The sequence below is a fragment of the Myotis brandtii genome, unplaced genomic scaffold (genome assembly GCF_000412655.1).
Source record: "Myotis brandtii unplaced genomic scaffold, ASM41265v1 scaffold303, whole genome shotgun sequence".
NCBI lineage: Eukaryota > Metazoa > Chordata > Mammalia > Chiroptera > Vespertilionidae > Myotis > Myotis brandtii.
In genome coordinates this window covers 1,777,379-1,789,879 of record NW_005361573.1, presented here as the reverse complement: position 1 = coordinate 1,789,879, position 12,501 = coordinate 1,777,379, and the positions used below count along the sequence as shown (strand labels likewise).

At 51.4% G+C, this 12,501-nt stretch overlaps 1 protein-coding gene across 2 annotated transcripts in view; it reads right to left on the bottom strand.

Moving 5' to 3' along the window:
* Positions 1-10,060, bottom strand: part of ASPHD2 (aspartate beta-hydroxylase domain containing 2) — a 25,129-nt gene extending 15,069 nt beyond the window's left edge. For both annotated transcript variants that reach the window (XR_001362765.1, XM_014542479.1), the window contains exon 1: positions 10,049-10,060. The gene's annotated coding sequence lies outside the window, so the exon portion shown is untranslated. The remainder of the gene's footprint in view (positions 1-10,048) is intronic.
* Between the last annotated feature and the right edge of the window lie 2,441 nt (positions 10,061-12,501).

The window sequence follows — 12,501 nt, the reverse complement described above, 5'->3', positions numbered from 1 at the left end:
CTGGGACCCGGACCCCAGCGCGGATCCTCTCTGGTGGTGAGCGTGGTGACCCGAGGACCGAATCACGCCTCCCGCTCAGGTGGCTTTTTCGGGAGCGGCCGGGACCCTGGGCAGCAAGACGCACCGCCCGCTCGTTCAGCTGCGCGCCTTCATTCATTCGGTCCTCTCTCTCCTCGGCCCCTCTGCGCCCCCTCCTCCCTCTCTTCCTCTCCTCCGCCCCTCTCTCTGGCTCTCTGAGTCTCTTCCTCCTCCGCTTCCTCCTTCCCTTCTCGTTCACTTTCTCGCCCTCTTCTTTCCTCTCACTTCCTCCCGCCCTAACATCCTTCTTCCTTTACCGATGGATTCAACCCACACTTAGAAGGCCTCTCGGACACTTGGAATGAAAGCGCAATTCAGGGTCCTTGGTCTCACAGAAAACTCATTCATTCAATACAAATAGTAATGACGGGGCATCGTCCTTGTGCCTGGCCCGTGCTCTGTGGTGAGCGGTTCAGACAAGGCCCCAGCGGGCAGAGTCACAGTGCAACCAGGAGCAGATGATGCCCAAGTAATCATACGTATACTGGGTGTACCGGCTAATAATGCGGGTTTTTTTCAATAGCTGGAGTTACACATGTTGATATAGATGTGACCTGATATGTATGTGATTTTGTATTGCTCCTTCAGATTCCCACTTGTTCCGATCGATGGCACATGCACCTTCTGAGCAGCACTTCAAAACGTACGAAGAAGTGGAAAATCGGATCTCTAAATGGTCTGCCTTAAAACAAAAAAAAGTTCTATTGGGCCGGTATCCACAAATTACCCGAAAGATGGGGGAAATGTGTAGCTAGCCGTGGACATTACTTTGAATAAAGCACTTTTGATGTTTCTCTTGAAATTATCTTTGTTTTCTTTGATTACAAAATCCGCATTTTTAACCGTTTAACGGCTACTTGTACAGTATACCTGCGTCACAAGCCGGGCAGAGTGGGAAGAAGAGAAAGCACTGGACAGGAATGTGAAGGGGGTGGAGGGGGGGGGCGCTCGCGAGGGCGTGGAGGCCACAGGGAGGCCTCTCTGAGGTCCTGATGTCTGAGCTAAAGCCTATGGGAAAAGAAATAAGCTAACAGTGATGGGGGACACGTTAAGGGCTCAGCAGTGCTATGCGTGGGCAGGTTCTGGGAGCACAGAGTGGGACAGCCGGCCCACTCCCCATCTGTTCCCATCCCACAATCCACTGGTTGCTTTCCCAGAACGCACCCCCTTCCCTGTCCCAGAACCCACCCCACCCCCCTGTCCCAGAACCCACCTGGTCCCTGATCTAAGACCCTCCTCTACCAAGTCCCGGAACCCACTTCACCCACTTTTACCATGACCCAGAAACCACCTCTATGGTCTCCCAGAATCCACTTCTCACCCAGAACCCACCTCTGTCACGTCCCAGCATCTACCTGGTCCTCGCCCCAGAACTCACCTCTATTGCGGCTCAGAATCCACCTCTACTGTGATCCAGAGTCTACCCGCCCCACGACTTCATCCCTTTTCTCAACCCACAGCCCGAAGGACTTTATTTCCCCATTTTATTCTGCAGAAATAAGCCAGAATGCCTACAATACCTCGGGAAATAGTAAAATGCACCCAGATTTGCTCAAAATGTGGACGATCAACAGGCATTGGATTTAGAAACATTTAAACAAACCGTCTCAGCCTCAGGGGTTGAGCCTGGGTAGGGTGGAGAAGGTGGCAGGCATTCTGCCCATCTCACATTCTGAAAGGTGCTTAAACGTTCAGTCACAGCATCACACTGATGGGGACAAAAACAAGGAAAATATTCTCCATGTACTTCTAACTGTGTGTTCCATTCCTGGACCACCCCACCAGTACCACGTTATGAATTAATGTCATCTATAAATCCTGTCATTATCTTTGACCAGTGCAATGATATTGCTCTGTACTTGTTATGAGTATTCATTTGTTCAATGGTAACATTACCATACGCACATTTTGCTAACCTTGCTTGTCATTTCTTCCTCTGAGAGACGCTCAGAAGTGAGTTCCCCCAGGAAAGGGAATCCGGGCATTCCAGAGGAGGCTATGGGGTGAGAGCTCCGGATAAATTATCACTGCACTAATGGAGGATCTGAGATAAGGGCCGAATGCATCTGAATTGTCTGCTTGCAGCTCAGCTGCCACCCGCGTCCTCCCCCTCTTCGCTGTCTCCCCCAGGGGAGCCGCTCCCGACCCACTCTGAGGCTGCACGAGCTATCATTACGCCATCCCACAGGCTCATGGAGCCCCAGTTTCTTCCTCTTCCAGATGAAGTCACAGGGGGTCCAGAGAGAAAGCCTGCGTTGCTCAATCAAAGTCACAGCAAGTCAGTAGGCAAAGGTGAAGACCCTTGAGAAAATGCTTGATTGGTGCATTAAAGAACCTATAGAGCAATTTGGTAGTATTGGTTATAACAACAACAAATGTGTATACCCTGAGGACCGCCAATTTCACTACCCTAAATCTACCCTAGAGAAATTCTGGGGTAAAGGAATAGTTACGTTTTCATGTTATGTAATACTGGGCAGCTCGCCCACAATTAAAAAGGAGGAGCTAGATGTATATGTAAAAATACAGACAAAGCTCCCAACCAAATAATAGAACAAAAAAGCAGAATTATTCTTGCAGTATTATTTCATCTATGTGACACACAACACAATCCATAACTCTGTAGCTTCTGTGGCTATATAACTATCTGTATATAAATATATTACAACGTTTGCAAGTCCAAGGAATATCCCTCAGGACACACCCTCCTGGGCTGTAACTTCAGGAGAGGTTAAGAAGGAATGAGAATCGGGCACAGCGGATAAGAGGAACTCTAGCATATTCTATAACGTTTTCACTTGACTTAATATTTTCAAAAGGATTTAAATGCTCCTGGAACACAACCCAGAAAGGACAAATGAGTTACTAGGATCACCTCTCTCCTCCATCCTTTAACCACTGGTTCCCTTCCCTGGAGACAATCCTTACAACCAGCTTCTTCTTTTTTTTAATTTTTTAAAAAATATATTTTATTGATTTTTTTACAGAGAGGAAGGGAGAGGGATAGATTGCTAGAAACATCGATGAGAGAGAAACATCGACCAGCCGCCTCCTGCACACCCCCCACTGGGGATGCGCCCACAACCAAGACACATGCCCTTGACCGGAATCAAACCCGGGACCCTTCAGTCCACAGGCCGATGCTCTAGCCACTGAGCCAAACCGGTCAGGGCTATAACCAACTTCTTATGCATCTGCCCAGGAAAATGCTATGCATTTGCACACACATGGAAATACTTTAACTTTCAGGAAGAAAATATGAGTGTGTTCTTAGTGATATTAAAAATGAATTTTAAAATACAATTCAAAATTACATTAAAATTATTTTTCAAGAATGAAGAATTGTTTTAACTCCAGAAACTCTTTTGATAGAACGCATCGCATTAACAAGTTAAAGGACAAGAGCTACACAATCATCTCAAAAGATGCAGAGAAAAGCATTGGACAAAATCCAACATCCACCCATGATTAAAAACTCCCAGCAAAGAAGGAACACAAGGGAACTATGTCCATCTGAGAAGGAACATCTGTTTCAACTGTGCCCCAGCTTCAAGGTTCGACAAGAGAAAGGGGCTTCCCTCTGAGCAGCTGGCCCTTTATCAGCCTGACCTATTGACCTTCTCTTTGGGCGGCAAAAAGATCCTAAGACTGAAATAAAAGACTGTAAACCAAATAAATGTCGGGAAGTTTTTCTCCGGGAAATATCAGGGGAAGCCCAAGTCCGAAATTCTAGGGCATAAGCGTGCACACCTCCCCAGATGCATCCGTCACGTTGGATACCACACTTGGGTTGGTTGGCACAGACGGATGTGTCGTCCCATCTACCCAGCGAGCGGATTGTCACACTCGTGTGGTCTCCAAGGCTGAACGTGTTCCAAGAACAGATCGAAATCACCTTGAGCTGATCCAATAAAGTGCTGCTAACATCTATTCAGCGTTTGAACAGACGGCGAACGTCCTGCTTACAATGCAAATGGGCAGAGCCAGACATGAGCCTGCGGCTAGGGAAGCCCAAGGGGGCTTGCTTCACCCGTTAGAATAAGTGAATTAATTAGTGCGGCCTCCCAGAGCCATCACCAATTTCTGCCACTGCCTTCCCCAGGGTCACCCTCTCCCCCGCCCCCCCCTCCCCCAATCTGGCTCATTACCTTCATCTCTAGAAGCTCTGGAATCGCTTAGGCCAGGCATGGAAGGTGGGTGTGAGGACCTCGAAGTCGCTCTGATGGGAAAACAGACGTGAGAACCATGGCCAGGCTCCTAAGATCTTTACAGGAAATCAGCCCGCCCTCTACCGAACCTGGATGGAATCCCACCCCTAAGTGAACCAGGTCGCCTTGTGACAACCCGCTTCATTGCTCACCTCCGAGAGCCTTTCTTGGTGGTAATGGCCTGTGAAGATGATAGCTTGCCATTTTCGCACCTGTGTGGGGTTGGTATTAAGATTATGTAATAGCCCTAACCGGTTTGGCTCAGTGGATAGAGCGTCAGCCTGCGGACTCAAGGGTCCCAGGTTCGATTCCGGTCAAGGGCATGTACCTTGGTTGTGGGCACATCCCCAGTGGGGAGTGTGTAGGAGGCAGCTGATCAATGTTTCTTTCTCATCGATGTTCCTAACTCTCTATCCCTCTCCCTTCCTCTCTGTAAAAAAATCAATAAAATATATTTAAAAAAAGATTATTTAATAACCAGTGCACTGTGGCACGGACCATCGGAATGGCTGCGGACTATCAAAAACAGGCGTGGCCATACCCATGCCTACTGGCCCACAGCAGCCCCAGACCAAGAGGGATGAAATCTGAGCTTCATGAAGTCTCCCGCAGGCTGCATCCTCACCCAGGAGCAGACGCATCTTAAAGCTCCCAGCGGCATGGAGGCGCTGCCTCCCGTTCTCTCTCCACACTCCCTACGGAGGGGACTTGTACTGCTTGTCAACTGCTTCTCAGCTCTGAGAAGTCAGCCGGGAGGACTGCTCCTTTACTTCAGCGCATCATTGGTGAACATAAACTGTGTACCCGCTGGCAGCGATCAGTGTTGGCAGCCTCTGTGTTAGGTCCAGCACAACCCAGACACGCTCAGTGTGGCCTGCGCAGGGCTTTTAAAAATCGTCAACACGTAACAATGAGGAGACGCCACATAAACATCCGGATTTGCCGCTTCTCTTGGGGAAAAAAAATGGCAAAAACAGGCCACAACGGGCCAGATTTCTGCAAAACAGCAAATTGGCTGGTCGGGGGCTTGTCCCAGTCTCCACCCACTTCCCATCGCTCCCCAACCCAAGGGATTGTCACTTGCCACAGTCATCGACTTTATGGTGTGTGTGTGTGTGTGTGTGTGTGTGTGTGTGTGTGTGTGTGTTTATAGTAAGGAAACTGTTCTCTGCTTCCAGGTTTCTGCCAAAAGCGGGGAACAAAAGCCAGGCCGGGAGAGCTGAATGAGTTTTATTGGCCTTGGCCACTCGCCTTGTTTATGTTACCTGACATGTTCCCGTAGGCACTTGACTTTGCAGCTCCCGGAACACGATGGTGCCAAAAAATTAAAAAAATAAAAACACACGGATGCCTGCCTGGGAGTTTGCAGGAGGAGGCTGAAACGTGACCTCGTGACCTCGGAGAACCCCCTCCCCTCGCCCCCACCGGCCCTGGGAGCGAGCAGAGGGCGGGGAGGCACAGTGAGTGCGGCGGCTGAGAAGGAGGCACAAGCTTGGCGTGTTGGAGACGCAGCGAGAGGCCCGTGGGGCTGGGGCAGAGAGAGGGAGCGTGAGACGATGAGTCTGGAGAGCTGGCTCAGGTCTTTCCAGCCGTGGGAAGGAGCTTGGGTTTTGTTTTATTCTAAGTGGCCTCACACGGGTCACCCTAGACACCTGCAAAGGCTCCTGGAGGAGGCTGTGAGAGTTCAAGGGGAGGTCAGGGTGGCAGGCACAGCAGGGGAGAAGAGAGGCAGGTAAGGCTGGCTCTCACCTCAATGCTTACTACCACTCAGGTGCCCAGAAGTGGCACATTCCCATTGGGTCATCTGAGGATAAAGGGGTTGAGCCGAGTTTAAAGATGCCTCTAGGATGGTGCAGTACCCAGGGCTACTGACAGGGGGAGCTGTTTCCCCCACAGGCCTGAAGGGACCAGGGAGAGCGTGGATACCACAATCTGGAGCTAGAGAGACTAGAGGAGAGAACTCTACTCTGCCTGTAAGGGACAAACATGGCTGGCGGGACCCTGCAGGAGAAAGCTGGGAGGAACGACCTCACTTGGACCCCACCTTCTTGTCTTCTGCTGGGTTTCCCCGTGGCCCATCTCCAGCTGGACATCAAAGTGGAGGGAGGCCCTCGCGGGTTTGGCTCAGTGGATAGAACATCAGCCTGTGGACTGAAGGGTCCTGGGTTTGATACCGGTCAAGGGCACATGCCTGGGTTTCGAACTCGACCCCCAGTAGGGGGCGTGCAGGAGGCAGCTCATCAGTGATTCTCTCTCATCATGGACGTTTCTCTCTCTCGCTCCCTCTCCCTTCCTCTCTGAAATCAATAAAAATATATTAAGAAAAAAAAAAGTGGAGGGAGCCCATTGATGGAGACCATGTCAGTCGCCCTCTGCAGGGAAGGACCAGGGAAGAGAAGGCCAGAGAGTAGACCTGGAGGGCCAAAAGGAAGACAGGTGCCTGGTTGACCCCCAGGACTTGGGAAAAAACAATCACATCCCTGTTTGGACTGGGGGCCACACCCAGGCGCAGCGTCCACGGTCAACAAATGTCACCAGGCTCCAACTCCAGCGCAGAGTAACCTCCTGGTTTCAGGAAGCCCGGGGACCAGGGCAAGGAAAACCTCAGGATGCGGTTTGGAAGAGAAGCTCTTCAGATGCGGAGCAAGGGGCACCTGTGATTGGTCGACAGTCCCCGAGAGATGTCCCTGATCTGCTGTTACTGGAATTTGCAACTTCTGGATAAAGCTGCCTGGCGAGGGGGGCGGGCATGACTCACAGAGCTGATGTCCAATCCACTGGCCCCACAGCTCACCATCCTGCCCCCCAGTCTCCTCCCTCTTTCTGCAGCTGCAACCAGAGAGGCATTGCCTCCCTACCAGGAGGGGCTCGGGCCGGGCCCTGGTGCCCACATTTGCCTGGCCAGCTGCCTGCTCACACCGCGGGTCACCAGGGTTTCCTGGATCCCAGGGAGAGAGAAGAAGCGTGTTGGCAGAGAGCGGACAGTCTAGGTCTCCTGGTCACTCACGTAGGTCACATCCCTCGGGCTGGGGAAGGCGAGCACCCCCCGGCCGCAGCGGGAAGTCACCGGGATCCCTGTCAGAAGCTCGGGCACAGTGAATGGATTTAGGGCAGCTCCACGGAGCTGAGTCCTTTTTGCATTTCTCAGTAATTACTTTGGTTTCTATGCATCTGGGAGTTTGCAGCAGCCTGAGCCAGATGCGTGCGTGTGTGTGTGTGTGTGTGTGCGTGTGTGTGTGTGTGCAAGTTTCCCTTTCGCTGTCTTTTGGTCCAATTTGCCCCTTGCTTATACCTGTCTCCGGGTCGAATCTGGGGGCTGCACTTACCAGCTGCTCAGGTGGGGCAGATGGGGGTGTTTTGGGGACCACACTGAGAACACTGGGCTTTGCTTATAGAAACGGACAGACCCCCCCCCCTCAACCATTCTCCCTTCTGCCATGGACCTCCCCTCCTCCTCAGCATCACTCTAGTGTCCAAGCCTTCGGTAATCGCTCTTCACGTCTTTATGCGTTGCCTGGGGGCAGCCCACCCAGGAGACCTCGGTGAAAAGGAAGCGAGGACTGTCTCCAAACTGTCCCATCCCCAGAAGATGCCCCTGGGCTCCCCCAACTCTGAAAACACGACATGTGTGCCTTTCACCTTTTACTGCTTAGAATGTGACCATCTCTGGTCTCTTATTTTGAAAGGGCCCTCTGTGTGGGAATTGTCCACGGTGGAGAGGAACCTGGGGGAGAGGGCCGACCTTCCCAGCGCCAGCTGCCCAGGAGGAGGCTCTCAACTCACCGACCAATTAACAGCCACAGCCGGGCACTGACTAAGGGCCCGAGATGCAGAAATGATGACAAGCGCAATAATAATAACAACAGCTCGTTGCAAACACAGCCTCGGAGTTTCTGTCCAGAAGACAGATGACTTGGTGTCGGGAGCGAGGAATTTTCCTGCTGTTATATAACCTACACTTTCCCTGCCCCACACACATTCTCTGCCCCTAAAGCAGCGGTTCTCAACCTGTGGGTCGCGACCCCTTTGGCGGTCCAACGACCCTTTCACAGGGGTCGCTTAAGACCATCCTGCATATCAGATATTTACATGACGATTCATCACAGTAGCAACATTCCAGTTATGAAGTAGCAACGAAAATAATGTTATGGTTGGGTCACACCATGAGGAACTGTATTTAAAGGGCCAGAAGGTTGAGAACCACTGCCCTAAAGGAATCTATTCATTCAGGCTCAAGAGGTCTGAGAGATGGGACTTGGCAAGGAGGGCGAACAGAGACCTGCCCTAAAGGAATCTATTCATTCAGGCTCAAGAGGTCTGTGCCCACAGGGCGAATGCTTAGATGGACACAGAGAGATGGGACTTGGTAAGGAGGGCGAGAGGGACCTTACACTTTCGCCTCCGTGGACCCACCTTCATGGCAGCATGAGTTGGCAGGACACGTGGCGGTGGCCCTCGGAATTTGTGGAAATGTGACCTTCCTCCGGGGCCCGTCACTGTGATAGAAACAATGGTGGGAAAGTGAAAGTCAAGAACCGCTACAGCCCAAACCAAATCCACAGGCCAGAATAGGATGTAACTGACAAGGTCTTAGGTTATTAGGAGAGGATTTTAAAAAAGAAATTCCAGTGTGTCTAATTACTTTTTGAACCTATTTTTAAAAATATAAATGGAATACTTTCTTCAGGAGCTTAAGAGAAAATTTCACCTTGTTATGCCAACCTGACAGCCGTTCAAGGAAGCCATTGTCTGTGGCTTCGTGTTAACGCCTTCCAGAGGGGATTTAAAATCCAGATACAGAAGCATCCGAGGCGAGGAGCTCTCTTTTAGCTCTGAGAGTAGGAGGCAGATTGACATGTGGGAGGCTCTGGGTTCACTTAGCAAGTGACAGAGCAGAGAGGCTTGTTGGCCGTAACAAAATCACGCGTGAAAGTCAGGAGCCCTGGGTCAGTGGGTCTGCTTCACCCGTGACCTCCCTTGAGTGTCTTCTTTGTGTTGTTGTTGTTAATCCTCATCTGAGGATATTTCTTCCATTAATTTTTAGAGGGAATGGAAGGGAGGGAGGAGGAGGGGTTAGGGAGAGGGAGAGAGAGAGAGAGAGAGAGAGAGAGAGAGAAACATCAATGACACATGGATTGGCTAGGGATATAACCTGCAACTCAGGTGTGTGCCCTTGACTGGGAATCGAACCCTTGACTCTTTGGTGTGAGGACCAATGTATAACCACTGACAAACATCGGCCAGGGATGATGATGATGATGATGATGATGATGATTCTTCTTTTTACTTAAGGATTTTTTAAAATTGATTTTGAGAGAGAGAGAAAAGGGGAGAGAGAGAGAGAGAGAGAGAGAGAGAGAGAGAGAGAGAGAGAGACATTGATGTGAGAGCAAAACATCCAGGGATGGAGCCCCTGACCGAGAACAGAACCTGCGGCCACCTTCCAGGGCATGGGACGACACCCAACCAACTGAGCCACGCCGGCCAGGGCTCCCTTGAGCTCATTCTTAAAAGGACAGAATCTCAACAGGATGTTGGGATCCAGAAAGGGTGTCACCCATTCTTCTCATCAACCTTTGTCTTCTTTGCAACGTTGTGCGATTGTTTCTCTTCCGAAGCAGGTCTTAGAGACATATATTGCGGGGAGACTCTGGGACATCTTGAAACTTGCAGCAGCTCTCTCCCTGTAAGGGCCTTTTTGTTTCCATGGAAACCAGCAGTGTTTGGAAGAGGTGGTGACAGGTTCTGCACACACCAGCCACCGCGGGGAGCGCACGTCAGTCTATCGGGCAACATCAATGGCAAAATGACCGTGTTCTGGGGCTTTCTCTGACACGGCCAAGTTGACCTTCTAAAGAAAGAGGAGCGGAATGACGAAGGTGAAGTCACTTCCCCCCAGGATCCTGGGTCTGTAGACTCTTTTTCTCTCCGTCACCAAGGTTTCAACTCCTTTTCAGCACTTCCAATGCTAAGCCACCAGCCGGGCAGATGCGCGACTGCCGCCTGTCAGACACCAGACACGTGCGATCACGGAGCTGGGGAGGCGACAAGGCTCTGGCGAGGGTGCCTTGCCTGCTGGCTGGCATTCCTTCCCTGAGGCCTTAACTCCCAGGAGGCCCAGCGTGTCCTGTTAGGAAGTGTCAGGTTGGGTGAGTTGCTTTCAGAATGCGTGAGGCTTTACAGATCTGAGTGTGAGCTGGGGAAGAGAGAAGGACGTGCATTTTTCACCAGCTCTGAGATCCTGCTGGGTTTGGGGACACATTCTGGTTACTGGTCGGCGGGAGAGCTGTTGGCTGCCTCTCTGGCTTCCCCGGGAGCTGGGTGCCGCACCTGGTTAGACCCAGCAGCAAAGAAGGGATCCTCAGGGAGATCCCGTGAGCACCTTGTTCCTCTCAGGAATGAATAAGGGAGAAGCAGTTCTGTTTGTTGGGCTCTGGATGCTGAAAGCCATGTGGCCCCAGAAGAAAGACCCCTCACGTCCACTCGTCTTAGAATCTGCAGGAGAGGCCGCACATCCTCCGGGTCCTTCCCGTTCCTCTGCGCCTGGGTCCCTGGCCCCGAGGGCTTTCTTTCTTTTTTTAAATATATTTTATTGATTTTTTACAGAGAGGAAGGGAGAGAGATAGAGAGTTAGAAACATCGATGAAAGAGAAACATCAATCAGTTGCCTCCTGCACACCCCCTACTGGGGATGTGCCCGCAACCAAGGTACATGCCCTTGACCAGAATCGAACCTGGGACCCTTGAGTCCGCAGGCCGACGCTCTATCCACTGAGCCAAACCGGTTAGGGCCCCGAGGGCTTTCTTTGGAGCCCCATCTGGTGGCACAGGTGGCAGACCAGCGCGGCTGGGAACAGCCCTTACCCGGTGACTGATGGGAGCCGGGAGACAATTATCTCTGTTCTCGACACTTCCAATGGGGAGAATAAGATGTGTCTACACCGGTTCCCAGGGCTCCCCGGTGGGATAGAGCCCCATTACGCAAATGCATAACTCGCTTCCTGCGTTTTTTATTGACTGCCTCTCATTCCCCTGCCTCGTTTCCCTTCTTACCTGTGGATAGTTCCTGGGAGGGCTTTTTATAGATTTACGTTTATTTTCCCACCAACTTTTCATTTTTTTTTAGAGAGATGAAATTCACATAATGTAAAATTAGCCATTTTACATTTTTTAACAATATATTTAAATGGATTTTTAGAGAGAGAGGGAAGGAGAGGGAAAGAGAAAAACATTGATCGGCCCACCCCCTGTACGCCCGACCCCCCCAGGGGACCGAGCCCACAACCTGGGCGTGGTCCTGACGGGGAATGGAGCCGGCAACCTCAGTGCGTGGGAGGATGCCCAACCAACCGAGTGTCCATGTACATTCATTACAGGTTTTTGTTCCTGGTAGCAGCATTTTTAAGGCCAGAGAGAGGCACGTGATCTATGTTGGGCCAATGAGAGCCAGCGCCCGAGCTCCCGTAGTTCATAGACTAGAAGGTAGGACTTACTGTTCTTTTATGTTCACCGAAGAAAGTGTTGCCAAGTGATTAGGAAGGGGCATCCTTTGTAAGATCCACCATGACTTCAAAACTGTTCAAATGTGAGAAGAAAAAAGTCTTAGGTCGCTGCCCATCTCGCCCTTCCCGGAGAAGAGTCTGTCTGGAGAGCTGAGCGTGTTTCCTGGGAGAGTTGTTTAAACTCTCCACGCCCTTTTGCCCCCTCTTGGCTGCCCCAGGGATGTGCATTGGGAGGCCGCTGGCTGGAGCTCTGGATGCTCCAGAAACAGACCCAACTTTCCCCAAGACTCGCTGAACATGCCTTATCCTCACTTACCATCTCCCTTAGCAACCAACCAGGGGTCCGCCCGTGAGGGGCAGCAACAGAGGCAGCTGCACGGTGCCCCACGTGGGTCTGTGATGGATAAGAAATTCCCTTTGGGATGCTGGTGGTGGTCAGGCCTTGGGAGGGAGGTCGCAGGAACCACCATCCCTCCACCAGCTCCAGGCACTGGGCTCAGGAATCAGACTGCTCGAAGGGCGACCACTTAGCTGTGTGACACTGGACGAGTGACCCAGCCTCTCTGAGCCTCAGCTTCCTTATCCATACGGGCTTGTCATTGATAGGACTGCCGGGAGGATTAAATGAGACCCTCTCTATGGAGCTTATCACTGGGAATGCTAAGCACTTGTGAGCTGTCTCCCTGCCCAGGATTATCCAGCCCTTGTGTGTC